The sequence below is a fragment of the Protopterus annectens genome, chromosome 7.part0, assembly GCF_019279795.1.
Source record: "Protopterus annectens isolate FY-2018-M chromosome 7.part0, PAN1.0, whole genome shotgun sequence".
NCBI lineage: Eukaryota > Metazoa > Chordata > Ceratodontiformes > Protopteridae > Protopterus > Protopterus annectens.
In genome coordinates, this window is record NC_056739.1 from 1991879972 (window position 1) to 1991906187 (window position 26216).

At 44.5% G+C, this 26216-nt stretch overlaps 1 protein-coding gene across 2 annotated transcripts in view; it reads left to right on the top strand.

Annotated features, from left to right (window-relative positions):
- LOC122807290 (host cell factor 1-like) overlaps window positions 1–26216 on the top strand; it is a 3131707-nt gene that overhangs the window by 1199961 nt on the left and 1905530 nt on the right. The window lies entirely within an intron of this gene.

Consider the following 26216-nt stretch of genomic DNA (forward strand, 5'->3'; position numbering starts at 1 on the left):
TCATAAGTACATAGGCATATACTAGGCTAACAACCACTAGAGTCACTGTAAGCTTAGCCATGCAACCCAAATGTGTCTCAAAAGTTATTGTGCCTTAGAGGTTATTTTAAGGGTTATATGTTAGGGCATGATATAATGTCCATCCATGTCCATCAGAGACATAGGTGTCTTACCAGGGGTGAATTTCTCATTTCCCATCCACTGATCCAGGTTACTCTTGAATAGGTTCAGGGAAGTGTTCTACGTCAAATGAATGGGAAGCCTATTCCAAGGAATGGGAATTCACTGAGATAAATATTTGTGTCTCCAACATGTCCTATTAAAGTAGCAAGCAAAGTTTAAATCCTTAGATCTAGTAGTTTGATACTTTTCATTTTATGGATATGCAAAAGGTCCATCAGATCTTGATCCAAGAATGCCTTGTATGACAGGTAGTCTGTAGGAAACAGATTATACAATTGTTGCATGTGCTTGGTCAGGTGCATACTGAAAGGGGCGTTATACTCACTTATGGGCCTGATGAGCACTGAGTACAGTGGCACAATGACTTCACGGTACCTAGATGCCATGCCCTTACCTATAAGTTGAGTGACATAGCATGATTTTCTTATTACCTTAGATACATGTTGGCTGAAAGACAGGTTACTGTCTCCATGAGTCCCCAAATCCCTGACTACTGTAACTAGTTTTAGGGGTGTTTTATTAATGAGATGGTTTCCAAGGGTGGCCAACTTCCAAAAGGTGCTATTATGCATTTCTTGGCATTGAGTTTTAGGCCATGGCTTTGGCACCAGTCATTTGTTTGTTTTAGACCCTGCTATAAGATGTTAGTATTTTGGGTGTTTCTGTGATTGCTCCTAGTGTGAAGGCCAAAGAGTTGCAGATCAGGCAATGGTCAAATACACCCACAAACAAACAGAGAAACAATTTCAGGCTCCAACCACCACGGTTAAACACCACACACAAATTTATTGATGTAAATAATAAAAAGGTTAGCACTTTTGCGGCAACAAAATACCACTTCTTCAGACCATTTCAGAACCTAGTAAACCATCTTCTTATATAGAAATGTAAAACTATAATTGGCCAATCCATTTTACTAAACATTGATTGAACAGCCAATCAGATACTACCCACAAAACAGCATCTTTTACATATTACGACAGTTCTAGAATCAGATTAACAACCAATAAAAATGTAAGAGTTCAGTTATACACCAATAAAATTCACTGTTATCATAAATATGCAGTGATAATATGTGTCTGAGAGAAACTGGCTAACAACCAATAAACAGTCTGTGTTCTCTTCAAAATACAATGCATATGCAGAGGCCCTTAACTGTAACCTGCCCAAGCAGCAAGGACCTCTGAAGCTGAAACACAAACAAACACCAATCACAACCAAAGTGTCACATAGTTCACAACACCAGTGTGCCACCCAGCAACAGCCCCTAAGGCAAGACAATGTATCTAACACTTTAGTCACAGGTGACTCTATAGTCCGGCACACTGATGTCCCTCTCAACAGTTTGAAAAAGGAGAAAATTACAGTCAGCTGCCTGTCGGGTGCCAGGATCTGCCACATAACGCATGCACTCAAGTCACTCCACAACAAGTACAAATATGACTCTGTCATTGTCCATGTTGGAGTGAATGACTTGAGACGTACTTCCCTGGACTACATGAAAAGAGACATGGAAGAGCTCTCGGATCATGTGGTCCAGGCATGTATGACCCTAGCCCTGAGTAGCATCCTGCCTTCGCCCAGAATGATACCACAATATAAGGACAAAGTGATTGACTTCAACAATTGGCTAAGCTTCTGGTGTCATTCAAAGGGGATCCAGTATCTGTCTGCCTGGGACGACATGATTGACAGACCATAATGCTTTACCAGAGATGGTCTGCACCTGTCGCCCCAGGAATTCAGGTTACTGGCTAAGGCTCTTGCCACCCCTATAGTTCCTTTTTTAGGCAAAGTTCAAAGGACAAAACCAGCACCATAACAGGTACAAGCATGCAAAATCTGAAGGTAATGCTAATCAATGCTAGAAGTCTAAGTCTCGAGGCACTCCTAAAAGTGGAGAACATCGATATCTGTGCAGTAACTGATACCTGGTTCAAGGCTCCAGAGAGCACCCCTGCAGTACCAGGCTACAACTCTTACCACACTTTTCGGCCACCAAACCAGGACAGAAACACTAAAGGTGGAGGAGTGTCAATATTCACCAAGGATATTCACACCACCAGGCTAGTTGCCCAACGCAATGCATCTGAAATTCTCCAGGTGCAACTAACACTAGGTAAGACTGCAATCCAAATTGTAGCTTGCTACAGATCCTCCACCATACCCCAAGATTCTCATTACACCTTTCTAAACATACTGGAAAATATTAAGATAGAACCAAACACCCTAATACTGGGTGATTTTAACTACCCTGCCATTAACTGGGAAAACTACTCGTGTACCAACACCTTTGCCCAACGGTTCTTGGAATTCATAAATTCCAATGCCCTGGATCAACTAATCCATAGTCCCACCAGGGGCTCCAATATCCTAGACCTGGTCATTACCAACATGGGAAATCGATGCTCCACACCTATGGTCACCCCCTCGTTAGTCAGGTCTGACCATAAGCTAATCACCCTTAACATCCACATTCCATCCCCACCCCCAAGTAAGGAAACCTCCATAAAAAACTTCTCCAAAGCCAACTTCATGCTACTCAAGTCAGAAGTGACAAACTTCATGACACCCATGCAAACGGGAACTGAAAGTTCAACTGCTGAATCCTACACTAAGGCACTGTACGAGCACATCCACTCATGCATGAATCGTGCCATCCCAAATAGAACCAAGATGCTCTCATCCAAAAAAAGAAAGCCAATCTGGTGGTCCCCTGCCATAAACAAACTTTACAACAAAAGGAAGAAACTGTTGCAGAAAAGAGGAAAATCCCAGGATGCAAAAAACTCCCTTACCAGCCTCAGTAAGAAACTGAGATCCCTCATAAAATCCTCCAAGGCTAGTTACAAAAATAAAATTGCCAAAGATTCCAAAGACAACCACAAGGCATTCTATAACTATGTCAAGAGTCTAAATGGCAATGCTCAGATCTGCTCTGAGTGAATGGCATTAAATATACTGATCCCAAGGATGTTGCCAATATCCTGGCAGATCGATTCAGTGCCAACTTCAACCCCCTCTCACCCCCTAATTGGCCCATCTCAATACCAGAAGATTGCCAAATTCTGGTAATAACGGCCACACAGGTAAAAAATGCACTCTCCAAAGCTAAGAATACAGCATCCATGGGACCAGATGACATCCCAGGCTGTGTACTACATGAACTACAATATGAACTGGCACCTCACCTAAGTGTCATGTTTAATCATAGCCTCACCTCAGGTTTCGTGCCCACTGAGTGGCGCAGAGCTACAGTTATCCCACTCCACAAGGGGGGGGTCCACCTTAGATCCCGGAAACTACCATCCCATCAGTCTGACAAGCCTTATCTGCAAGGCCATGGAGCGTATTATCATGGAACTTATAAACAAAGACATTGGCAACCTTCAAACACTGGACCCCACCCAGTTTGGGTGTGTGAAGGGCCGATCTTGTCTCCTGAACTTGATTGACTTATTTGAATCAGTCTCCAGAGCCATGGACAAGGGTAAGGTGGTCCACACAGCCTATCTAGACCTTGCTAAGGCCTTTGACACCATCCCCCACTCTGGAATCATAGATAAACTTACTAAGCTGGGCATTAATCCCTATGTCACCCAATGGGTTGCTAACTGGCTTACTGATAAGAACCCACACTGTAAAAGTAGCTGACTCCAAATCCAACTCCAGACAAGTGGAGTACCTCAGGCTTCAGTCCTGGGACCGCTCTTGTTTGGCATCTACTTCTCTGAAGTACAGGCCAACACTAAGGGACTAAGACACTAACAAAGCTCACAGATGACTGCAAACTGGGAGCCATTATTGAATCCCCAAATGATGTGGATACTCTACAAAAGGGTCTTACAGAAACAGATGCTTGGTGCCAGAGCCATGGGCTCAAGCTCAATGCCAAGAAATGTATAGTTATCCCCTTTGGGAAAAAGCATGTGTCCGTGAATTACCATATAGGTGGCAGTACACTAAACACCGAAAGTGTGATAAGAGACTTAGGGACACAGGTGGACAGTGGTCTCACCTTCGATAACCACATTGCCACAACAGTCAGGAAATCCTTCTATGTGGCACACCTCATCACTAAGGGCTTTTCATCCAGAAAAAAGGAGGTCATTGTCCCGCTGTAGTCATCCCTCATTAGACCCATTATAGAATACAATGCCCCATTTGGTATGTACCTCTCAAGACATCTGCAGCAACTGTAAATGCCGCAGAAATACCTCACTAAAAGAATCACAAGCCTAAAGCAGATGCCCTACGCTGACCGCCTTAAAAAACTCCAGCTATACTCTGTCGCATATCGTCTACTCAGAGGCAGTCTCTGCTTAACATACAAGGCCATGTCAAACCCAGAGCTGTTGGACATGCTACACTTAAAGAAATCCCAATCCCTCAGAGCCACATGCTCCAGGGATCTAAACCTTGACATCACAATAAACAAAACATGCTGGAGGGATAGGTTCCTGACCCAGAGACTCCCCAGACTCTGGAATAGATTGCCCATACATGTCAAGCAGAGTGCCTCTTTGGCCCTCTTCAAAAGGAACCTTGATGATTGGATGGGAGAAAGGAAATTCACCCCGGGGATCACGTCAGTCGCCCTGCTAGACAGGGGTCCAGGGAAGTAAATAGTTTGGGAAGAATTAGCCAGGGAATTGTTATGGCTAGGCTTGTATAGGCCCTAGGGCTGATAGCCTAGTACCAACCTATGAACAATAGCTAAACAGCTGTTGACACTTCATTTAAATATACACCCTTCTATGTAATTTACTACAATCAGGTCAAAAGATCATATTGAAAAATGGCACAGTGGTTAATGCTTCAGATATAAGGTGCAGGGTTCAATACCCACACACAAAAAAATCTGTTTCTCTTGGTTTAGCATCAGTTAAAACTCTCGCTAAATAAAACAACTAACCACATATTTTTGAGCATTTCAGTAACAAGTGGAGCACCGCACTCACAAAGCCCACACACTGCAGATTCATGTGGCATCACCGTGCTTTGGCACCAGTCATTTGTTTGTTTTATGCTCTCCTATAAGATCTTAGTATCTTGGGGGGTAGTTTCTGTGATTTCTCCTAGCTTGCAATCATCTGCAAACATTGTCAGCCAAAGGCCCTTGACACTGGCCTTGACTTCTGAGAAACAGATGCCAAAGAGGAGCGGACCCAGCACAGAGTCCTGGGGGGACTCTGCAGGTAAGCAGCATGCACAGTTTTGCTCTCATCCTCTGCCTTGGCAATCTTCTCAAAGAAGTCCCCCATGTTCAGTTGGCTGGACATGACCTGCTGTTGATTAAACTGTTGTTGGGACCAGTGTTTGGAAGTTTCATGTCATTTTGTTAATAATTTCCATAATTCTTTCAGAGGCCTTCCATATCAGACTAGTTGGACTAATGATTCTGTAGTTCCTGGGGTTTGTTGTTGTTCCACTCTTGCCTCCTTTCATGTGGCATGAAGCCTGTTCAGAACATATGGTTGAATAGTAACTCCAGTGACCCTGATTGGTCATATTTCAGGCTATTTAGGAGGTATCCTTGGGTCTCATTGAAGCTGTATTCTTGGTCTTAGAGAGCGCATCTAAGACCTACTTTCTACTGATAGTTGCAGGGGTCATGTTAGATGGCATTTTCTGGGGGGAATCTGTGGGTGAGTGTGGGGTAATATTAGTGTAAATTTGTCAAGCAGAAGATTTACTATATCTCCCAGTTAAGTGAACATAGTTCCATTTATCAGTAGTTTGGCACACTGTTGTGTTTTGGACATAGCTAATAAAGGTTGTATTGTTGTCCATGGCCTGAGATGCTGTCTTTACCTTGAAGTTGGTTTTGCTGAGGACTTCCAAGATGGCTGCACACTGATCATCAGCTTAATTTCAGCTCTCTGACTGTGAAGACAGAAATTGTGAAATGAAACCAGTGATTTTGTCAGCTTGCATCAGATTCAGTTACGGGCTGGTAAGTACACTTCCTGGATGCCAACAAAGAAGAAATGTAGAGAACCTGAAAGAAAATCGGCTAGAAAAGCTGAAAAAATTCTGGATGGGATGAGTCCTGTATCTGGTCAGCAAAAAGCAGTTCATGCTTCAGCTTTGGTACAGGAGATGGCTTCCAGTAATTTACAGGGAAAAAATAAATCAAATGTACTGAAATATAATTAAAATAAATTAAAAGTAAAATGAATATATCATCTCAAGTAACAAAAATCTGGAAAAATAGAAGATGCTTTAAGTAGCTATTAAGATATACTAGTAAAACTGCAAAAAGCAGAGGTTGAAATGAATAAAAGAATGGCAGAGTCTAACGCTTCAAAAGAAGAGTATTTTCCAAAATGGTAGTTAGAAGCACACAGAGAAAACCTGAGATTTTCTCCTGTATTATCAAAAATAGAATAAAACAGACTGTATTATTGTTATGAAGGCACATAGAAGCGAATGGATTGGTATTCCATAGCAGGATTTGTAAATAGAAAAGGGCATATCCGGTGTATTTTCCAAACCTGGCCATGAAAAAGCAGCCATGACGTGTGGTAGTAAAGATGCAATCATACCAGCAGCAAAAGAGGATCCTGACAAATGTGTAGCAGAAGAGAAAAACATTAAAAATTGTAGACAGCAAAGCGTTTTTGGAAAATGATTATTCACTGTGTACCAGGAGAAGAGACACAAATTTATCACAGGAATCAGATAATGTTGAGATGCAGATCTGAGATTCAAGCTAGGTTCATTGGTTCAAAGGAGGTTACTAGGCTAATGACCCTGGAGCCTTTACAAGCCTAGTCATGTAAAAACCCAAATACCTTTATTGAGCAAATTTAGACAGTCATTGTTAGCAGACTGATACTGTGATCAGCACCAACTGCCCCCTGTCCATGAGGGACATAGATGCCATCCCCAGGATGAATTTATGGTCACCCATCCAGTTGTCAAAGTTGCTCTAGAAAAGGGTCCTTGAGGAGCTGTGCTTCACATGGAGTGGGAGCTTTTTCCAGAGAAGAAGTAATCACTGGGAGATATACCTGTCTCTCCAGCATGTTCTGTTGATGTCACTGACTAGGTTGAGATCTCTGGAGCAAATTATATTTGTTGCGTTAGATTTGCGGATGTGCAGCAATTCCATTAAGGTAGGGTCCGAGACTGCTCTGTAGGCCAGGCACAGGTCACCTCTCAGTAGCCTGTATGATACAAAGTACAGTGACAGGGATTTTAGTCTTTCCATGTATGTCATGGTGTTCTTTGTGTTTCACTTTTGCAGTCATCACATTTGGGTTATCCTTGCCAGGGTAGCCCTCGGCCGGCCCGAATACCAGATACTTAGTATTTCTGCGTCGGTTGCTGTTGCTTGAGGACTGACGTTAGGTCGTCAGTAGTATAAAGTAGAGCAGCCAACGCCATTACATCAGTCTTTCTTGCCGTGGAGCCCGAAGCAGTTCGCTCGAATGCCGTTCGGCCGCTGCCTGAGTTTTCGTCCACCGAATTGATGTTGAAGTCTTCTAAAGCTAAGTACCCTTTTGGGGATCCTTTTTTCTTGCACTAACCGATGTCAGAAAAAGTTAATAATTGTCTTGCCTGTGGAAAGCAAACACCACACCGAGACTTCCACTCTTACTGCGTCACTTGTTTAGGATCAGACCATGACGTCCCCCATTGTTGCTTCTGTGATTTGTTCAACACCAGAACTATCCATTGTTGGGCTGTTATTGTAGCCAGATATTTTCATTTACAGTCCTCGAATTCCGATATGGCTTCGGTAATCCTTCCGACAGCAGATCGTCCGAAAAAAATGTAAAGATAAAGACAGAGACAGATGGCACAGGTCAAAACCTACCGACAACACTTCCGTTAAGCTAGTCGTCAGTCCTCCGGTACTCAGTGAGGCACTTTCGCAGCCTCTGATGCCCTCTTCAGTTGATTTGCAGGCCACGACAGAGACCCTTTTGGAATCTGGTATGCCGCAAAACTCTTCTTCGACTAAGGATCCTGCGGTCATCTCTACCTTGGATGGGTCCGGAGCCGCTGAGCAGGCACCGGCTTCCGAGAAAGTCCTTCACACTAGCGAATCACGACACAAACCGATGTCTTATTTCTCTACTACCGTTCTTTCAAAAACAACCGAGTTTCTTAGGCCCAGGGTTCGAACCACACCCAAGAAACTGATGATCCACTCTCAGGCGCCTGCTACCTTGCCTCAGTCTCAAATGCTTAAAATGGCGGAAGACCTTATCATGCTGATCAGGGAAAGCCAAGCTACCCCCTCCAAAAGGAAAAGAGATCTGTCCCCTGTCATTTTATCTGAACAAGAGTCATATGAATCTGATACATCTAACTATGAAGACATGCAACCCCTCTCCACTTATGAGGACTCTGATGCAGAGGACTCCATTCCTTCAGCCTCTCCCACAGAGGATTTTTCCTTTGAGGTGCATACTTTAAGGGAGCATTTCCAATGGCAGAGTCAGGACTACCCTCAGTCTGAAAAGAGACTCAGGAAATTCCTAGATCTTCCACAACACAGACCCTTGGTCATCCCCCCATCCTGGATGTTGTGGAGGATGTTTTCCATGAATCCAGCTTGACTCCTGACACCCTACCTCCTGCTCCTAGAAAACCAGACAGGTACTATAGAGTCCCTGACTCACACAAATATCTTTTTCAAAATCCTACAGCTGACCCTGAGGTCATTTCTCAAAGGCCAAAAGGCATTAAAGTAACCTCTACTAAGAATCCCACCCCTTCAGACAGGGATTCCCAAGCATTGGACAGATGGGGTAAAAAAGTATACACCACAGCTACTCTTGCTATCAGGACACTAAACTGTCAGATGTTCTTCGTGTTTCACTGTTGCAGTCATTACATTTGGGTAATCTGCTGGCAGGTTGCCCTCAGTCGGCCTGATTAACAAACTCTTGGGTCCTGCATCAGTTGCTGTCCCTTCTTCCATGACGTCAGGTTGTCAGGGGTATAAAACATACAGCTAACGCCATTACATCAGTCTTTCTTGCCGTGCAGTGCCCGAAGCAGAAGCAGTTCGCAAGTGCCGTTCAGCCGACTCCTGAAATTTTTGATGTTATGTAGTCCTATCTCGCCTACATTCTTCACCTGTGGGTTCGGAGCCGAATGTTGGCTCCGACTCGGCCTATTTACTAGCTCGAAAGTCTTTGATTGGCTGGGCTAAGATGGTATCCCACAATACATTGCCCCACATTCCCAGATCTCGTTTTCCGCTTGTAGAGCTCAGACATGGTCTCGACTTGGCTGTGGCTAAGTATTGCTAAAAGAACTCTTTCTTGTGAAAATTTTTGGCTAATTGTTCTTATACAAATAGAGTTGTTCATAGTGTTGTTGCTGCGTTATTTTTTGTAGGTTGCAAGTGTTTTTGTGTGGTATCCCTTTATTCCTTCGGGCTAGGCCCGTTTGAGTTAGAGGACCTAGTCCTCCTTGTGGTGTTTGTCTGGCTGTCTTAGGTGCGTTTTACTTAATTTAAGTTGAGAACCATTTTATTTAGAGGTTCTCCCCTGTGCTTGGTTGTTGGTTATACTTGTTCTTCCGTTTCTGTGTTAGCGGTTTCCTGCCTTTTGTCAGTAGGGGCTGCTACAATTGTTGGCTTGGCATGTCTAAGGAACAAAAAGAGCATAAGCCCACGGGCTTTAAAAAGTGTACAAAGTGTGCCTATAAAATGTCCATCACAGACGGACATTCGGTCTGTGTTTACTGTCTTGGAGTCATCCACCTTCAGGAGTCGTGCAGTTTCTGCCACGTCTTTAGTCCTCGGGTGCTCCAAGAGAGGAAAAACAAATTGATCTAAAGGGACTGCTAAAACTGTCCTTTGAGAAGGATTTAGGTTCGGCTCCCAGTCGAAGTCTAAATCCTCCAAATCGAAGAAAAGGTCTCCGGCTCCATCTATTACTTTGGAGCCACCTTGTAAAATTACCATTGTCGAGTCTGCTTCCTCAGCTCCACCGGCATCGGGGCCACAGGAGGTAGCTGTGCTGACTGAGTCTGCGTCCGCTCCGATAGTTTTGGAACCAATTCGGTGCCCGTCGCCAAGCTTGAGGCAGGGTTCTCCAGATAGGAGGTCCAGGTCTCCATCTATCTCCTCCAAATCCTCCAGGCTTTCCAATTTGGATGTAGATAGGGTGGTGCAGAGGCTCCTACAGTCGCCGGTGTTGGCCAAACTTTTCTCGGCTCCGACCCAGTCGGCTCCGGAGCCAGCTTTGTTAGTTGTTCCTACTATTCCTCCTCCGAGCGCATCCTTGTCGTCGGAGCTGGTAAGCATCTCTCCGAGGGCCGTTCTTGTGTCGACTCCGATCCCCCAGCGTGGTTTATCGGTGCCCGCATCGGCTCCGACCCTGTCGGTACTTCCACAGGGTTCGAGACCCGGGTTTCCTCGGTCGGGCCCGAAGGGGATGCCTTGGAACACCCTTCGGTTCCGAGCCTCCCTCTCGGTGCCTCGGCTGCGGAGACACCAGTCACGGTCATGGCCTTGGAAGGCAGTCGGTCCTCAGATTCGGGAGGTCCCGCCTTCGAGGCTATGTGGAGCGTGCTGGTTAGGTCAGCTACTTCTCTCGGATCGGGTCTACCATCCCCCACAACACCGGCGAGAGCTTCTGACACCCACCTATCCTTGGATACCAGAGCGCCAGGGCCTAAGGATACCCCCACGAGCGGTCCCCTTCTTTCTGAGGAGCTCTCAAGAGCCTGTGCCTGAGGACCCCCCAGAAAGAAATTGTGCAAGAGGAAGCACGTAGACTCCCAGGACGAGTCCTTCACTTCCGATACTGACCTCGAGGAATTGGAGGGGTCCCCTGAGTCTTCCTCTGAGGATGTTTCGTTCTACGATATCCTGGAGATCTTGAAACAAAGAGGAGACTGGCCCTCCAAAACCCCCTCCGAGGAGGAGTCTGTATTCCTTAAGGCTTTTGGCACTCAGCCCTCCACCTCCTGGGTGTCTCTACCCTTCGACGAGCTCCTGGACCTTATTTGTCGGAGGGTGTGGGGAGACTCCTGACTCCGTGGAGCCTGTTCCTCGATGCCCCAACAAATTTTTGTCTGCTCTCCAAGGGAAAGAATTTTTAACAAAGGGAGTCCCGGTAGATGCTATGGTGGTGGCGGCTGCCACACAGAAGGAAGTTGCTCAGTCTTCCTCTTCGGTCCATCCTCCTAACAAGGAGTCTAGGACTATGGATCGGTACGGGAAGCGTACCCCGTCTTCAGCGACTGTTACCTTGCAGTCGCTGAATTATTTGTCTCATTTCACGCGGCTCCAGAGAGTTCTCCTTAAGGAGTTAGGAGATACTCTAACAGGTAACGTGCCTGAGGCGGTGGCTCAGACTGTCAACGCTCAGCTCTCAACCCTCAACTCCATCGCGCGACTGATTTCATACACGGCCGAGGTAGCTAATAGGGTGGCTAGCTCAGGGGTGGCCCTCAGGAGGCAAGCCTGGCTATGCCTGTGTCACTTTACGGAGGCCTTTAAGTCTTCCTTCACTGATACCCCCTTTGATGGTTCCTCCTTTTTCGGGACCAAAGTGAAAGACACCCTCACCAGGTGCGAGCAAGAGGGAAAGACCTTGTCTGCCGTAGGAGTCTGTTTTTTCCCTCCCGTCGCGACCTTATCCCAAGGCTTAGCGAGGGGGAAAGATGTGGTTCAAGAAATCACAAAGGCCTTTTCCTGCCGCACAGGGTGAGACCCCCTCCCGAGGCAGGGGAGGGGGGGTCGTATTCAAGGAGACGTCGCCCCAGAGGCAGAGGGAGCCCCAGCAATTCTGGGGACCACAGTTCCTTTCGTGGTTCCCCATACTCTCATTCCTGAGGGTGTGCCCGACTGTGCTTCTCCGGAGCCAGTCGGGGGTCAAATTTCCCGGTATCCAGAAGCCTGGGTCAACATCACCCAGGACCGATGGGTATTAGGGATAATCGCCGGAGGTTACACCATCCTCTTCTATTCCGCACCCCCTCCCGTCAAATGGATCCCAGACGTTCCAACCAGTCAAAGGGATCAAGCAGCATCAGAGGTTTCTCAGCTGCTAGAAAAAGGAGTCATCCAACCAGTCCCCCCAGACCAGATCAGATTAGGGACTTACTCAAGATTCTTTTTGGTGCCGAAAAGAACGGGGGACCTGAGACCCATTTTGGATTTCAGCCAACTCAGTCATTACGTACGCAAGTCCAAATTCCGGATGGTCACACTACAATCGATTCTCCCATTGTTGGGAAAAGAAGTATGGATGTGCTCCATCGACCTGAAGGATGCTTACTACCACATCAAAATGGACAGAGCATCCAGATGTCATCTATGCTTCCGGCTGGGAGCCAGGCATTTCCAGTTTCGAGCCCTACCCTGCCCTTTGGTCTCACCACAGCCCCCAGGGTGTTCACCAAGTGCATGGCAGTGGTGACGGCTCACTTGAGACGTCAAGGATTCCAGGTGTTTCCTTACCTGGACGACTGGTTCCTATCCGCCCCCACCAAGCATCTACTTCTTCAAAACAGAGATACTACCATTGATCTTTGTCATCGGTTAGGCATTACAATAAACTGGAAAAAATCTGCCTTGCTACCCTCACAGCGTGTCTCGTTTGTAGGAGCAGAGTTGGACACTATTTGGTTGAGAGCATTCCTACCTATGGAGAGGATCACAGGGTTGCAATGACAGGTTCATACGATGATGTCTCTGACACGTGTGAGGGCAAGACTAGTTCTTCAGTTACTGGGGACAATGGCGTCCACTATCATGATGGTCCCGTTAGCGAGGTTACATATGAGGATCCTACAATGGCTCCTATTCGCCCAATGGTCCTTCCAAAGACTACCTCTATCCCATCCTATCTTAATCACAGGCAAATGCAAGCAGGACCTCAGTTGGTGGCTATGCACCAACAACTCAGTCGTAGGGAAACCCTTTGTTCCACCCAACCCAGTAGCCACAGAGACCACGGACGCCTCCCGGATAGGGTGGGGGGGGGGGCATTATCTCGGCAGGATGATCCAAGGCATATGGCAGGAGCACGAGATAGACTTGCACATAAATGTTCTGGAGATGAGGGCAGTGCTCCTAGCGTTGCAGGCACTTCAGGATGTCCTCCTCTAGGGACTATTGCGATACACTCAGACAACATGTCAGTAGTGTGGTATCTCAACAAGCAAGGAGGAACCAGATTGTACCCCCTATGCAGAGAGGCCTTGAGGGTGTGGAATTGGGTGATAGCTTCCCAATGGGCCTTGGTGGCAACGCACATCCCAGGGAAAACCATTGTGATTGCAGACAGGCTAAGCAGAGCGATCCTCATGCCTTACGAGTGGTCCCTGAACCGCCAGGTGGCGAACAGCATATTCAGCAAATGGGGTCAGCCTTGCTGCGATCTGTTTGCCAGTCCCCTCAATGCGAAATGCAGCAGCTGCTTCTCGCTGATCCCCCCACCGGGGGAATCTCCAAGGGACACTCTTGCGCACAATTGGCCCTCAGGTCTGCTGTATGCTTTCCCTCCATTTCCCCTTATCTCGAGGGTGATTCAGAAAGCGCTGTCCTTGGGAAGAAGATTGATTCTGATCACGCCACACTGGCCTCGACAAATATGGTTCCCCTTCCTTCAACCTTACATGGTGGATGTTCCTTGGACTCTGGACCCTCATCCAGATTTGCTGACACATATGTCGGGACAGCTCCACTCCTCCCTGGAGACCCACCGGTTGACCGCTTGGCTACTCCACTTCCATCCGTAGTCAGGTGTGACAATTTTTCTCCAGACGTGGTCCATATTCTTTCATCCTCTCGTAAACCGTCCACTAGGAAGATCTACTCTAGCAAGTGGAAAAGGTTTTCGATATGGGCCCATTCCAAAGGTATTGACCCCTACACAGCCCCCATTGATTCTGTTTTGGAATTTCTGTCTCACTTATTCTACCAAGGGTCTGCCTCAGCCACCATCAAAGTTCAGCTGGCAGCTATTTCAAATTTTCATGTGGCTTATGAACCTTGCTTAATGGCACACACGTTGTGTAAAGCATTTCTAAAAGGCACTCTTCTCCTTCGTCCCCCCATATCTCAACCTGTTATGCCCTGGGACCTCAATTTTGTTCTGCAGGCTCTCGCCCTCCCACCCTTCGAGCCTGCGGCTTCCTGCGATTTAAAATTTCTTACATGGAAATCTGCCTTTTTGATAGCTATCACATCAACTAGATGAGTCTCAGAACTCCAGGCCCTATCAATCAAGCCCCCATATTTGATATTCCATAAAGATAGAGTCTCTCTCAGACCAAATCCGTCCTTTCTTCCCAAAGTGGCTTCCTTATCTAATATTAATCAGTCCATTGAACTGTCGGTCTTCTTCCCCAACTTCTCCAATAAGGCAGAGTACCAGTTTCATCTGTTGGATGTTCATAGGCAACTACGCTTTTATCTACACAGGACTAAAGATTGGCAGAAGTCAGACCAGCTCTTCATTTCATTTTCAGAGAATCGCTTGGGGTCTGCAGTATCCAAAGTCACCATCTCTAGGTGGATAGCTGGTTGCATCTCCTTTATTTATGGCAGGGGGAAAGAGCCTGCCCTTCCCAGTCAGAGCACACTCTACCAGAGCAGTTTCCACTTCCACAGCCTTTCAGGCTAGGTAATCGATGGATGATATTTGTGCGGCTGCAACATGGGCTTCTCTTCACATGTTTGTTTCCTATTACAAATTGGATGTGGTGTCCAGGGGCAGATCATCTTTTGGCTCCACAGTGCTCAGGAGTATTTTCCATTGAGCCACCCAGGATGTAGGTGCTAGGGACGCTATCCCACAGGTGAAGAATGTAGGTGAGATAGGACTACATAGCATCAGTAACTCACCATAACGTTAGATGTATATAGTCCATCTCGCCTCAAATTCTTCATTACCCCCCCCCCCCCCACTGTCCCCCACGCCTGGAGGATTTGGAGGATCACCTTGTATTTCTGATATTAGAGTCCCAGTCCCTTTGGATAATTTGTTGGACCTCTTTGTTATGGGTGTGTTTGGGTGATGGATACTATATTTCTGTTGGCGGCAAACTAGATCTGGGAATGTGGGGCAATGTATTGTGGGATACCATCTTAGCCCAGCCAATCAAAGACTTTCGAGCTAGTAAATAGGCTGAGTCGGAGCTGACATTTGGCTCCGAACCCACAGGTGAAGAATGTGAGGCGAGATGGACTACATACATCTAACGTTATGGTGAGTACATAACTTACTGTTTTCGAGTTTCAGAACCGAAGTCTTCAATTTAAAGCTAAGTACCCCATTGGGGAAACTTTTTCTTGCTCCTTACCGATGTCAGTAAAAGTTCATAATTGCATTACTTGTGGGAAGCAAATACCTCATAAAGATTTTCATTTGTACTGTATTCTTTGCCTAGGCCCTGACCACGACGTACCTTGCTGTCGGATTTGTGCTTTATTCAATCAGCGCACTATCCGTCGTCGGTACATATGTTTCTCTAAATATTTCGGTTCTCGGTTTAATTATCCAGAAATTACGTCGGTTAGCCATCCAACTAACGGAATTCTGAAAAAACGCAAAGAAAAAGACAGAGACAGACCGTTGAGGTCCAAAACTGCAGACAACGCTTCTCCTAAGCCAGTCGCCAGTTCTCTGGTACTCAGTGAGGAGCTTTCGCAGCCCCTGATACCCACTACTTCTGATTCGTAGGCCTCTACTGAGACCCATTCGGAGTCCGGTATGCCACGAGATGCTTCACCTATGGAACCCACAGATGTCTCTACCTTTGATGGGTCCAGAGCCGCTGTGCAGGCACCGGCTTCTGAGGGTGTATTCAGGCCTACAGACTTGCATATTAAACCGACTCCACCTTCAATACTAAGGCCTAAATCTCGATCTGTGTCTAAAAAACGATGCCCAGGCCACATGTTCAGGCCCCTATGCCTAAAAAACAAATGATCAAAATGGCTGAAGATCTAATTACTCTAATCAGGGGTGGTCAAACCCCCCCCTTCTAAGAGGCCGAGGGCTGAGCTTGACTATGAATCTTCTGATCAGGACTCTGTTTTTTCTGACTCTTCTAATGATCTGGATTTGTCCATACCTACTTATGAGGATTCTGATGCAGAGGATTCCATTCCCTGTGCCCATCCCCCCCCCGCCCCCAAGGACTTTTCTTTTCGGGAAACTTTACATACCTTAAGGGAGCATTTCCACTGGGAAAGTCAGGAATTTTCTGAATCTAAAAAGAGGCTTAGGGATTTCCTTCTTCTTCCTCAGCAGAGGTCTTTGGCTATACGTCCTGTACTAGATATTGTTGATGATGTGTTTTCAGAATCCAGTATGGCCCCTGATTCACTGCCTCCAGCTCCTAGTAAACCTGACAGATACTACAGGGTTCCTGAGTCCCGCAAGTTCCTTTTCAAACATCCTGTTGCGGACCCAGAAACCATTTCTCAGGGGCCCAATGGCATTAAGGCTTTTACTGCTAAAAATCCTACCCCTTCTGATAGAGACTCTAGGGTGCTGGATAGATGGAGTAAAAAGGTTTATACTTCTGCAACTTTGGCAATCAGGGCTTTAAAATGGCAATTTCATATGCTAAAATATCAACAGCATATCATGGGACTGCTTAAACAGAAAATGATGTTGATTTCTGACTGTGTGGAAAATAAAGATTTACAAGATTTATTTTATTCAGCTGAACAAGTTGGAAAACATAATTTGCATTGTGGTTTTGATTCTTTAGAGGCCTCTTGCAGGGCTGCTATTACTGGGTCTGTGCTAAGAAGGCATGCTTGGCTTAAGGCTCAGTCTCTGCCTGATCATGTTAAAGCAAAATTGTTGGATGCTCATTTAAATCAGGACCGCCTGTTTGGCAATAAGTCTGAAGAAGTTCTGAAAAAGATGGAAGATAAAGCTAAATCTATGCAAACTGTGAAAGATTTCTTACTAGTGCAACCACCAAGATTTAGTAGGCACTGGCCTAGTAAGAACTGGTCCTTTCCAGCTCTTTCCAGATCCTCTCAAGCCAAACCCAGACACACCAAAAGCACCAGGTTTCAGTCCCAAGGGACTCTCAGAACTAAGCAGTGGGGTGCTTCCACTTCCAAATCTGGAAATAAGACACCCCCTATGGTAAACAGTCTCAATGACTTTCCTTTAAAATTACCAAGCACTTACCTTTCAGCCACCCCTTTGGGGGGAAAGATTGCTCTTCATGCAAAAAACTGGCAACTCATAACCCAGGACAAATGGGTTTTCAATATAGTGTCCCAGGGATACAGATTTCATTTCCACACGTTGCCAACTCCAAACGGGTGGCCAGACCTGCCCCAAAATCAGTGGGCAGAGGCTCAGAAACAAGTACTTTCCCTCTTAAACATGGGGCTATTCAACCGGTACCAGAAGAGGAAAAGGGACAAGGTTTCTATTCCAGACTTTTCCTGGTACCCAGAAAAGACAAATCATGGCGTCCAATTCTGGACCTGTCTACTCTAAACACCTTTCTGGACATTCCAAAATTCAAGATGCTGACTCTTCACTAGTTACTTCCTATGCTAGGCAAGGTTGCATGGTTGCCAACTCTAGATTTAAAAGAAGCTTACCTGCATATCCCAATCAGGGAATCTTGCAGAAGATACCTACGCTTCAAAGCAGGCTCCTTGCATTATCAGTTCTCTGCACTGCCCTTTGGCTTGTCTACTGCGCCCAGGGTATTCACAAAGTGCCTGGCTCCAGTAATTGCATTTTGCAGGCAAAGAAATATTCAAATATATCCATACCTGGACGATTATCTAATTCAGGCAGAAAACCAGGCCATATTTATAAAACATCCGGAGTTTGTAAAAAGGGTTCTAACTTGTCTAGGGTACACCATAAACAAAAAGAAATCACAACTGGTACCCTCTCAACAGATTACATTCCTGGGTACAAGCTTGAATACAACTGCCCAGATGGCTTTCCTCACGCCAGAAAAACAAATTCATTTGGTAACTTACTTCGAGCAGGTGGCCACAAAAACCCTGCTATCTGCAAGACAAGTACTGCAAGTCTTGGGGTTCATGGCCTCCTGCATTCTTCTAATTCCATATGCAAAACTGCATATGAGGAAACTTCAGTGGTACTTAAAACGTTTATGGAGTCAACATTGTCACAGCCTGGAAACAATGATTCCTATCATACCTTGCCTACGCCTAGAGTTCCTATGGTGGGCAGAGGCCTGCCATCAAAGCAAGGGACTGCCATTCACACTACCCCCTGCCGCCCAAACCCTAACTACAGATGCATCAGACTATGCATGGGGGGCTCATCTGGCAGGGAAGTGCATTCAGGGCAAATGGAGCCCAAATCAAGTGCACCTACATATCAATCAAAAAGAAATGTTCGCTGTACAGAATGCTCTGACAGCCTTCAAGGACTACATTCATCCAGGACAACTAATGGTAAAGACGGACAACACCACAGTTATGTGGTACATAAACAAGCAGGGGGCTACACATTCTACCCCCTTTGCAGACTAGTCATGGCATTGTGGAACACGGCCTTGAGCTACCAAGTGCAACTACAAGCTCAATTCCTGCCAGGAAAACTGAATATTCTGGCAGACGAACTAAGCAGAAATCTCATGGACCCACACAAATGGAAACTGGAACCACGGATTTTCAGCATATTGACCAGCAAATGGGGGAGCCCAGACATAAATCTATTTGCCTCCCTCCAGAACTACCAGTTGGACAAATTTTGCACAAGAACTCCTCACAAAAAAGCCTGGAAAGTGGATGCTCTGTCCTTCAGCTGGAAAAACCTATCAGTCTACGCCTTTCTCTGCCTCTGCTCTCCAAAGTTCTGCTAAAAGTCAAACAGGACAAACCAGAAATGATTTTCATTGCTCCAGACTGGCCACGCCAGCACTGGTACCCACTCCTGCGCATTGTGTCACAAATTTCTCCATGGCACCTGCCTCAGACACCTTCCTTACTGTCTCAGCAGGAGAACGATATTCTGCACCCTCAGCTCCCAACGTTGAAACTTGCAGCTTGGCTAATCACTTAAATTCACCCTTAGCATCCCTCAGCAAACCTGTGATGGATGTCAACTTGGAGGCGAGAAGACCTAGTACTAAAAAATCTTATGCTGAAAAATGGAAAAGATTCTGTGCCTGGAATCAATCTCAAGGGATGAGCACAGCAGTGCCCAATTTACCACAGATTTTGCAATACTTAACTGAGATGCTTCACAAGGGCCTGTCTTTTTCCTCCATTAAAATCCACGCCTCAGCCATTTCAGCTCATTACAACACAGAACCTCCCCTCTTCTCTCATTCTCTGCTCAAGCAGTACCTCAGAGGGGCCAAAAACTTGAGACCACCAAGGAGAGCTCCAACCCCTGCCTGGGATCTTAACTTTGTATTGGAGAAACTCACTCTACCTCCTTTTGAGCCAGCTGCTACTGCAGACTTAAAATTTCTTTCTTGGAAAACAGCCTTCCTTTTAGCAATCACTTCAGCTAGAAGGATGTCTAAATTACAGGCCGTTATGGCAGTGTAGCCTTTCATCATCTTTCATGTGGACAGGGTGTCACTCAGGACCAATCTATCCTTTATTCCCAAGGTGGTATCCAGTGTGGCTCTTAATCAGTCCATTTATTTGCCAACTTTCTTTCCCAATCCTCAGAACAAGGGGGAGCAGATTCTGCATTCATTGGATGTGCATAGACAACTTAGATTCTACTTGGACAGGACTAAATCTTGAAGAAAATCTGAACTGCTAGTAGCATTTCCTGCAGGGGCAGAGGAGAAGGCTATTTTAAAACAAACCATTTCTAAATGGATAAGCCATTGCATTCATTTCTGCTATAAGCACCATGGAAAACCTATCCCCCAGGGGATCAGATCTTATTCCACCAGGGCTGCATCTGCTTCTGCAGCCTTTCTCAGAGGTGTTCCTACCAGGGATATTCTAGAAGCTGCTACCTGGAGTTCAGTTCATGCTTTCACCAAGCATCATCTCTTACCAATTTTCTCTAAATCTAGAGCTGGCTTTGCCCCTTATGTTTTGCAGGGCCTTATAGCTGGTCCTAATGCTGTATAAATCCATCCTCCCAACCATAGCTTTGGGAATCTACCCAAATGTAATGACTGCAACAGTGAAACATGAAGAACTTAGTACAGTTGTGTACACTTACCATAACTGTAGATGTTCGAGTGTATTCACTGTTGCAGTCCTGGTTACCCTCCCTCCAGCCCCATGTTTTTCTCTTACTATACCTCTACTTTCTTTTACTATGCTTAAAAGCCTTTTTGGTGTATTTGCTTTTGGTTGGAGGTATATTTTTGTGTTTTTAATTTATTTTGCTCCCCATTTGTGGGGCATCTGACATCTGGGACAAGAAAAACTGATGTAATGGCGTCGGCTGCATGTTTTATACACCTGACGACCTGACGTCATGGAAGAAGGGACAGCAACTGACGCAGGACCCAAGACTTTGTTAATCGGGCCGACTGAGGGCAACCTGCCAGCAGATTACCCAAATGTAATGACTGCAACAGTGAACACACTCGAACATCTACATTTATGGTAAGTGTACACAACTGTACTTTTCCATATGCTGAAATTTCAGCAGCATACCTTGAAACTCTTTAAACAAAAAAAGTCTTCTTTTCCTGCTTGGGCAGAATCTAAAGATTTACAAGACTTAATGCATTCTGCAAGTCAAGTACCTAAACACACTTTGCACTGTGGTTTTGATGCCCTAGAAGCTTCTTGCAGGGCAGCAGTCACTGGTTCTTTTATTAGAAGATATGCATGGCTTAAGGAACAACCCCTGCCAGACCATGTCAGATCTAAATTGTTGGATGCCCCCTTGCACAAAAGATAACTTATTTGACACTAAGGCAGAAGAGTTCTTAAAAAAGATGGAAGAAAAAGCAAAATCTATGCTAACAGTTAAGGATTTCTTACAGGTCCAACCCCCTAGGTTCACCAGGCATTGTCCCTCCAAGCACTGGTCCTTTCCTTTCCCAAGTAAACCGGCCCAGCCTGTGCCACAAGGTTACAGACCCCTCCCCAGACAGCAGCCCCAGGGAATGCAGCGATCAAAGCAGTGGACTACCTCTACTTCAAAATCAGGAAGATGTTCTTCGTGTTTCACTGTTGCAGTCATTACATTTGGGTTATCTGCCTGCAGGTAGCTCTCAGCCGGCCTGAAAACCAGAGTCTTGGATTCCTGTATTGGATGCTGTCTCTTCTTCCATGACATCCGGTCATCAGGGGTATAAAACATGCAGCCGACACCATTACATCAGTCTTTGTTGCCGACCGGTGCCCGAAGCAGAAGCCGTTCGCAAGTGCCGGTCGGCCGACTCCTGAAATTTTTGTTTTTGAGTTTTGGAACCGAAGTCTTCAAAAAAGCTAAGTACCCCATTGAGGATCCTTTTTCTTGCTCTTAAACCGATGTCAGTAAAAGTTAACAATTGTCTTACCTGTGGTAAGAAAATACCTCATAAAGATTTTAATTCGTAGTGCATTCCTTGCTTAGGCCCAGAACACAACTTCCCTTGCTGTCGGTTTTGTGCCTTATTCAACCCCTGAACTATTCGTCGTTGGTCTATTTTTGCAGCAAATTATTTTGGTACTCGGTTTAACTATCCAGAAATGACTTCGGTAAGTCATCCGACTACCGATATTCCGAAAAAATGTAAAGATAAAGACAGAGATGACCCGCATAGGTCCAAAACTGCCGACGACACTTCCGTTAAGCTAGTCGTGAGTTTGCCGGTACTTAGTGAGGTGCTTTCACAGCCCCTGATACCCGCTATTTCAAATTTGCAGTCCTCTACGCTGCGAGATGCTTCTTCGACTATGGAACCTGCAGATGTCTCTACCTTGGATGGGACTGGAGCCGCTGTGCAGACACTGGCTTCTGAGGGTGTATTCAGGCCTACAGACTTGCATGTCAAACCGACCGCCATCTTCTTCATCAAGGCCTAGAAAACCGACGTCCAAACTGCATGGTCAGGCCCATATGCCTAAAAAACAAATCTTAGAATGGCTGAAGACCTTATTACTTTAATTAGGGGAAGCCAGCCTTCCCCCTCTAAGAGACCTAGAACTGATTTTCCTTCTGATCAGGATTCTGAAATTTCTGTTTCTTCTGATTACCAGGATTTGCCCTTGTCTACTTATGAAGATTCTAATGCAGAGGATTCCATTCCCTCTCCTTCCCCTCCAGAAGATTTTTCTTTTGGTGAATCCTTGCACACTCTTAGGGACAGTGGCGGCTGGTGACTTCAAATCAAAAGGGGGCTGCAGGAGACAGCTGAATGGGTGGGGTCAAGGGGAGGGGTGTGGCCAACTAGAAAGGGGAGGAGCTATGCTCAAAACCAGAAAAACTAACTTTAATTAAATACGCTGCCCTGGGTGGCAAACCATCATTATGAGAGTCCAATCAAGACAAAAATAAGTGTAGAAGAATAAAAATATTTCAATGCATTGGCTGCATGACAGCTTACTTATTATCTAGATGGAAACAAAAGGTTGTGAGGCATGAAAAAATAAATTACTTTTTAAATACATTACTAGAATGCCAGTCAAAATCAAGTATAAGAAAAACCAGAAGCACTCAACTCAAACCACTTCTCCTTGCACTGCAGTTCTAATTATAATTTATATTCAGCTTTATTAAAGTACCAAGTAACATGCTGAAAGTAGAAATCTGTGATGCCCCCACTTGTAAAAATGTTTCTTATCCAAAAAAGACCTGCTGCCTGACCTCTATCTACTTGTTTCATGGGGAAAACATGATCAAAGTAAAAAATGAAAAGCAAACAAGAAACATGCTCAAGATACATTGCTTAAAGGATTACTGTACAGGTTATGGACCACACATGATTGCCATTCTGTTTAGTTTACGGGTAAAGTCTGTAGAGATGACTGGAAGTCTCCAACAAGTGTAATGAGCTTTTTAAAATAATGGAATCCTGTCCTTTAATACCAAAGGCTTATACATTATCTAGTCAAGTATTTTCTGCATGGCAACAACAGAAAGGCTTTCAATGTTGGCAATTCTTTAACAGTATGCTTATTAAAGCTTACTTGCATCTTACGATCTCAGACAAGCTTACCTTATGGTCATTAAAGCATTGCTACTTAAACACAGAGCAACAGACACTTTGAGTAATAAGCATAAATCTGAGTAATAAGCATAAAAACAGTACAAAAATATGACAGAAACCAGACCGTTCTGCAAAATCAAGGACAGATGAAAAGCCACTGTAGTACTTGTGTCTACCTTGGATGGGGGGGACACACTGCACATTTACACTGCATAACTACTCCTTGCCCTGCCTGGACACATCCAGAGTCACTACATGGGGGAGTGGGGTGCAACAAGTATGTCACAATTTGAAATGTCTCTGGCTGACTGTGACGGCCCTGACACATTTGTCATACCTCTCAACCTCAGAGCAAGAAATCTGGACAAAGCCATACACAGAAGTGGCAAAGGCCCAAAAATAAGGACAATTTTTAAATATTGCTCTAATAAACTTAGAAAGATAATAGAATAAGTCTTGCATTAGTATGAATTTTCTTAAGGGTAGAAAATCTGAAACTCAAATGTCTGTCATTTTCTAACTTCAGTCTTTAGTGATTTGTCACTAATTTGCCAAAAAACACAATTTTATGAAAAATGGACCAAAAATGTGATGATAAATATAAAATAGCCACACAATACTGCTGGGAACCTGTCAAAGAAGGGACACTTTAATATTAGTACTGCTAACGAGCAGCTGACAAAATAAAAGAATCTACATGCATTTCAAGTAATCTATAACTTTGATTATTACAGTTATTTCTTAATTGTAAACCATCCATGTTTTCTTCCAAAATTGCTATTTTGCGGAGGGATTATTAGGGGGAAGAGCAACATTTTGAGCCAAAATCGGGGACAGTTGAGAGGTTGGCTATGCCTAATTCTATAAAGCAATTTATTTGCATGTACCTCTCAATCTGTTAATGCAGTAAATCTGAACAAGGCCATATATATTGGGGAACATATAAACAGTACTAAAAATTGCTCTTGTATAAATTGAGACAATTGTTAGAACAGCTCTTACTTTAACATGCATTTTTCTGAAGGTTATGAAGTCTGAAACTCAGTGTATCATTATTCAGTGACTTAATTCCTAAATGATTTGCCAGAAAACTACAAATTTTATGAACAAACCAAAAATAAGAAGCAAAAATCTATTCATTCTTTAAAAATCTGGACAGTTGGGAGGTATAGTTCAGCTGGGCCTGTCTGAGTTTGCTGCCCTTCCCCCCTGACAAAATCATGGTTGAATGGAGCCTCTGCAGCCATTCCAATGAACCATTACTTGGCTATTTCACTGCATTTACCATAAACACTAATGTGCATACTGCTTTACTTCTATGATGAGTTGGACTTCATTTGAAAGTTTTATTTTGTGTTTTACAGCACAAACACTAAGATATCTGCTAAACAAACTTGGCATTAAAACTTCTCTGCCCTTGAAACTCACATTCATTGAAACAACATTAAAACCCACATTCAGAGAAAATGCCTTTTACCCGTGGCAGATAAAAATTAATTCTGGGCTGTTTTCAAATCATAGGCCCCTTGCATATGAAACATACATGTGCTCTTTGATACACCTTCCTATTGCTTTGAACATTTTTCCAGTAAACAATGAAACAAAACTGCCCAATTCAGAACATTTCCATCATAAAAGTCTACTCAAACTTCTACAGTCCACTATTATCAGTAAATAAGCACAATTCTACAGTCCACCATTATCAGTAAATATGCACAATATCTGAAGTAGTAAAAAAGTTATCTAAATAATTCCACGTTAAATAAATCTGTAATGAAGAGGTTGCAGCTAGCAATCACCTTTATATTTCATGGCTTCATCGAAAAATAAAGTGTCTGATGCCCCTGAGGAATAAATTGCCTAAATTACATTAAAAATAAGCTAGTAATATTGCAATAGGAAATGGATAGCAAACTCATAACAGGCTCATAGTTAGTATCTTAACTTTCAGTACGGCAGCATTCACCCCTTATGGGAGTAGAACCAACAACCTACTCTATCAAAAGCAAGTACACAACCTGTTGTGCTATTAGCAATGTGAGCCGACTTAGCATAATCAGCACTAAATTTCTCTTCCCCTGCAGCTCTCAGCTCCTTGTAAAATCTATTCAATACTCAACTGCATCTCAACTTCGCAGCACAAGAAGTCTGGAAAAAGCCAAATTTATTGGGGTGGGTCAAAAGGGCAAAAACCAGGGACACATTAAACATTGCTTATATAATCTTGGAAAGCTGCTAGAATAAAATGCTGTGTTACCACCATACATTTTACTGCCAAGGTTCCTGTGCAAAAGAGTCAGAACAACATACCACTATGCCAAATCACCTGCTTTGTGAAAGAAAAATGCTGTGTTACCACCGTACATTTTACTGCCAAGGTCCCTGTGCAAAACAGTCAAGAGCAACATACCACTATGTCAAATCAGCTGCTTTGAGAAAGAGAGCAAGACTGAAACTTAAATGGCTATCATTTAATGAATTCAGTTCTCACCATAGCTGTCAACCTCTTAGCACAAAACACCTGGACAAACCTAGTAATGAGGGAATACAGCCCTCAAACATATTCAGTGAATTCAGTTCTTGTCATAGCTGTCAACCTTAGCACAAAAAACCTGGACCAAGCCAATAACAGGGTATTACAGTCCCAAAAATAAGGACAAATTTCAAATAGTCATCTTATAAACTTAAAAAAATGCTATAATAAAAGGTTGTGTTACTATATATTTATTGCTAGAATAAAAAGTTGTTTTACTATGTATTTTCTGAAGAATATGAAGTCTGAAATTCAAATGCCTGTCAATTTTACTTCGGACGGAACAAAAACAATTTTCAGCAGAGGCCCAGGGAGAAATACTGTAGACACATGTCTTTGTAAAATGGCAGGACACCAGAGCAAATCCACACAAACACAGGGATAAGATGCAGACTCCACACAGAAGGCACCCCAGCCAAGAATCAAACCA